General features: G+C 46.4%; 1 pseudogene; it reads left to right on the top strand.

The window, feature by feature from the left end:
• The first annotated feature begins 2,264 nt into the window (after window positions 1-2,264).
• Window positions 2,265-5,015, top strand: LOC115274520 (annotated as a pseudogene).
• Window positions 5,016-5,387: the final 372 nt, after the last annotated feature.

Here is a 5,387-nt window from a genome sequence, read left to right as displayed (position 1 = left end):
TGTTGGCATCCCCTGCCTCTCCCTCCCACTTCCCTTAGCCTTGGCCCAGGTTTCCCAGCTTAACAGAAAATCACCATGCAACGATCATGTTCCCAAGTCAGAGACTGTAGGGGCTCGAGGGGGACAATGGGGCTGAACTGGACAGAACTCTAGGTCCTGGCATTTGATGATCTGAGAACGAAATATACATGCACACATGTACTCAAAAATACACACCCGCCCACCCACCAATGACACATCTACGCACAAATGACATCCAAGTGTAAACATTCTTACACATATAACATTTCAGTACTCACATACACAGAACATGCACAAGTAACCCAGGTGCGCAAGTTATACATGAAATACACAGCATTTGAGCATACACACCTATGCACAAATTTACACATACGCACAAGTACGTATAAACAAAATGCAATGCGAATATAAACTCAGATGTCCAAGTAGAGATGTGCTATAGCAACGAACTCATCTCTTTCCATTTTTCCTTCGCAGTCAAGGCTGTTTCTCTGAATGGTCCCAGGGCTTCTTGCCAATCTGTCTAGGGGGCTTCATAAGGGGGCTTCTGAAATATTGCAAAGATATTGTAATAAGAAGGGGCCTGTGTCTCCAGGGTGCAACTTCTGGTCCGTCACAATAATAACAGCGAGTACTTCTATTGCGGTGAGTGTCATGAGTCTTAATTGTGTATTCATCAAACGCTTTCTGTCTATTCACTCATTTGGTTCTCATTAGCAACCTACAGAGCAAGCCCTATTATTACCCGCATCATATAGCCAAGGACACAGATTCAGAGTCGATTTCATTTTCCGAGGTACTACAGTCAGGAGTCTAACTTAAGAATACAGGCATAAGTCAGGTGGAGAAGGACAGACACCATATGTTTGCACTCACAGGTCTAACAGGAGAAACCCAACAGACGACCATGGGGAGGGCAAGGGGGAAAGAGAGTTGGGGAGAGAGAGGGACGCAAAACATGGGTTGAAGGGGGAGGGGGAGGGGAAAGAGACGGTGGTAATGGAGGAGGGCACTTGTGGGGAAGAGCACTGGGTGTTATATGGAAACCAATGTGACAATAAACTATATTAAAAAAAAGAACACAGGCTTGAGAACATCCCGTGACACTGTCCCGTTCCATGCTGAGTCTTGCAGACGGTGAATAACATTCTCAAGGACACACAAGCTGCCCAGTTCCCAGCCCCAGGCCAGATGGAACGCCTGGGAACTCTGGCTGCACTTGCTGGCTGGTCTCTCCTTTTACATCCTTGATGTTTGTGCTTTCTCGGCCACCATGAGGCCTTGTACTTTCTCTCCGGGGGATAAACAGCCTCCTTGCTAGTCTTCCCTTGCTTGCCACTACCCTGGCAATCATCTTCAATTTGGGCTGCCAGAGGGATTTTCTGAGGCTAAAAAAAATTCTGACCATGACCCACAGTCCTCTCTAAAAGATCTTATTCCCCATTGTGCACAGGCTGGATTCCAAAGCCCTGAGCCTGGCATTGAAGGCCCTGCAAGAGGGAACCTGGGTGGCTCAGTTGGTTAAGTCTTCAACTCTTGACTTCAGCCCAGGTCATGATCTCATGTGAGTTCAAGTCCCACATCAGGCTCTGTGCTGACATTTCAGAGCCTGAAGCCTGCTTCAGATTCTGTGTCTCCCTCTCTCTCCTGCTCCTCCCCCTACCTCTCTCTCTCTCAAAAATAAATAAACATTAAAACAATTAATGAAGGCCCCATGTGATAATGTGTTGTCTGCCTGTCTCCATCCGGGTCTTCCCTTTCTGTCTCAAACCTTCATGACTACACTGTCTACTGACTCTTCTCCTGACCTTCCTCAGTGGAGTCCATCTTCTTTCCATCCAGGAAGCCCCTGACTGGTTCTTGTCACCTGTCCAAGTCTCAGTGTTGTCAGATGTGATTTGGAGGCTTATGATTTCCACTTCTGAGGATAATAAATATGAGGATGGCAATAATAATGATAATGAAGACCAAAATAATAGTTAACAATTATTCAGCACCTACTAGGTGTCAGGTACTTGGTTAAGGAATGATGCAAGTTATCCTGTTAATTAAGTCAGGTACAGTTATGGTTTGTATTTGATCATAGGATACTCAGGAAATTTACTTTGCTCAAGGTCAACAAGTGTCAAAATGTCAGGTCCAACACTCAACTTCAGATCTGTGTGAAATCAAAACCTGTTCTCTAATACCGGTATTCTTAGATTCTAGAATTCTCTTTGTTCTTCTTCTCCTGTCATAATTTCTCAAGTTCTGCCCAAAGTCCAGTCCTTACTCAACTTCCTGAGATGCTGGGCCCAAGAGATACAGCCCACACCCTTTCTCTACATTATGGAAGGACTTGGGTTACTTCCCATTAGATCACTTCTTACAGGTGAATGTATGTTATTTATTCAGACCACAAGTATTTATTAAGTACCTGCGATGTGTTGGGTGTGTCAGAGGTTGCTAGCTCTTCCTGCAATATCTGTCCTTCCCTTCTTCTTTGTAAGACTACCCCTGAATGTTAACTAGCCACGGTTGCCCAGAATAAGGAAAATATTTCCATCCTGCCCTGCAGTGAGGTTTGGCCATGTGAGTAAGTTCTGGCCAATGTGCCAGAGTGGAAGTGGTGTGTGCAGGTTCCAAGTGGTCTTCCTTAAAGGGAACGGTATCCACTTCATTTCCTTCATTCTCCTCCCCTGGATGGCTGCAATGGGGACTTGACCATGGGGACTGGAGCCACCCTCTTAGGTCATCAGAGGAGGCTGCTGCCTGTGGAGGATGACGGAGCACCAAGCCAGGGGGACTCTTCTCCCTGCTGAATCAGGAAGCTGCGACATCGAACTTCTTGCCCAGGCTTTTCCATCAGAAAGAAATCAATGTCTGTCTTTTGGAATCCTTGTTTGGGAAGAATATCTGTTAAAGCAGTTGAATTAATACCCTCATCCAGGTGATGTTATGGGCAGTGGGGTTACAAGGCAAATTTCTGACAGTCTCATGGAAGAGACAAAGATGAAGCATGTGAAATAAAATTGAAAAGAGCAGATAAATCCATGCAGGTCATGAATCAAGTTCTAATGATCCAGAACAACTGTAGGTGGGAGTATCCACATGTCGGGTGGCTAGGAAAGGCCTATCCAGGAGGTGACATTCCAGATGAGACTTGGGAGCTAGCCATGGAAAGCCTCAAGAAGAACAAATAACAAATGCTAAAGCCCTGAACTGGGAACCAGACTGGCAAGTTCAAGGTTTAGAAAGATAACGCCTGTGTATCCTTTTGTTAGAAAGCTGAGAATAAGTATTTTTTTTTAAATTAGGAGATTCTTGATACATATTTATGTACTAATTAGTTCTTTTGCGGGTCTTGAAAGGCTAAGGGGCTTTAATTTGGCTGTCTCCTCATTGGGAGGAAAGCCACCATCGGCACGGTGCTGGCCGGTTTCCCACACTCTCATCTCATGCTTTGCCATGACATCTGCTACACACTGTCCTTTGGTCTGGCTGGTTGCATAAAAATCCTCTCCTGCTATAATTCACTGCCCACAACCCTGCCAATAAAAGTGAGGCTCATCCCTGCTGCCGAGAACACTATTTCATCCCCCGCAGCACGGCCACCTCCTTCTCCTGTGACCTGCCAGCCATGAAGTTTCTTCTGTTTCTTCTCATCCTTCTGGCCATGGAGCCCGTGGTCTCAGGTAACTTGGGTCCCTCTCAAGTGTCTGGGATCATGGTTACGAACTTCTCGCTTTTCTCACTGTGGGCAGCATGACATTTCTCCTCGTTTTATGTGGTTTGGGGAGGTTTTCCCATGATCAGCTCACGTCCACATTTCTCTCTGATTCTTTTTTGCCAAGGTGGTGGGTTGGTAGCTGTTTGGAGCATCCGTTACTTAAGGGCAGGGTAGTATTCCGGTGGGATCTTGGGAGAGGGCTTAGGGCTGATGGGTTGGATGCAGATTGGGGACTTGTTGGGGCCTTTGGGACATTAGGTTCGAAGCGGATGATGAGTTGTGATGGGGAGAAAGACCTTGGGGTTGGAGTGGTAGGGGGAAGATTAGGATGAGCTGGAGGTGAGGTATTGGGCTCCCCTGAAGATTTGGAGTGAGCTGGGGAGGAGATGGGATTTTGGGTTGAGTGGAGGTGGTGCTGGGGATAGATTGGAGCTTGGGCTGAAGCTGGGAGCTGGTAATGAATAGTGCAGTATGTCTGATGACTCCTGGTCAGAATTGAGGTTGGTGATTTGATTAAATTTGGGTTTGGTTTGGAGTTCAGCCTCAAGGAGCATTGAGTTGGTAGGGCTTGGCATTCTACTCAGAACTGGACTGGGTTTTGAGTTTGAATTGGGTGAATATGGTCAAGAAGGATTGGTGACTGTGTTGTGGCTGGACCCAGGTTATGCTTAAGTTAGGGCCAGACTGTTGACAAAGAGCTGAGTCTGTTGAAGTGTGGATGAATCCTCTCAATCTCCTAATATTATAGTTGTTTATTTCCAAGTTCCATTAAGGAGGGATCTTCATTGGCATCAACTGATCCCAAAGTTAGGAGTAGCAGGTTGGGGGATAGGAAGACAGAGGGTGAGATGTCTGAAAAAGGCCTTCCTAAAAGCCTTGGGTTTCCCAAGGTTGGAACAATTGTCTCGGTTCCCTCCCTTCTCAAGATTGCTTCCCTCCTTTCCTGGGATTTGGTCCAGTGTTACTTACTCAACTGTCTTCCTTTCTCCCCCATTCTCTTCCTCCTCTGCCACCTCTTGTCTTGCCTCTTGAGGGACACTAGTATCTGCTTAATGGTTGTTCCTGTGCTCAACAGCAGAGTGTTGGATGAATGGACATTGTTGGTTGGTGTGCAAAAGTGAAGAAGACAGGCTTACATATTGCTCAAATCATAAACAGTGCTGTGTCCTTAGTCGTTACTTAACAATTCCAACCAATGACAGTTGAAAGAATACAGCCCTGGACCATTCCTCAGAGGTCAGAGCAAGTAGAACATAAGCCAAACCTGGCCAAAGAGGGAATATAAATGGATATCATGTACATAAATGGCTTTGTTTCAGGTTCCTTAGCTCCCACATTCCATTAAAACCCGCATATTTGTTTCTTCTGTCTGTAAATCACGAGGAATGATGCTCCAAATGGATTGAGGGTGAGGGGATGACAGGATGGGGGTTAAGAGGTAGCAGAGAGACATCGCTGGGGCTCGGACACAGCAATGGGTGATGGTTCCAATCTTGTAGAGGGTTCCTCATCTACCAGCTACAGGCTGGTATCAGGAGTGGACTGAGGAGCATATCTGGGAAGCCAAGAGACTTAAAGGAACAGTAGGTCCCACGAGAGGGGGAGAACCCTTGGGTAGGAGAGTTGGTCCATCGTGGGGTAAAAAGGCTGGGGGTTG

Source organism: Suricata suricatta, chromosome 12 (assembly GCF_006229205.1).
Source record: "Suricata suricatta isolate VVHF042 chromosome 12, meerkat_22Aug2017_6uvM2_HiC, whole genome shotgun sequence".
Lineage (NCBI taxonomy): Eukaryota > Metazoa > Chordata > Mammalia > Carnivora > Herpestidae > Suricata > Suricata suricatta.
The sequence above is the reverse complement of the archived record's forward strand: the minus strand, read 5'-3'. Positions and strand labels throughout refer to the sequence as shown.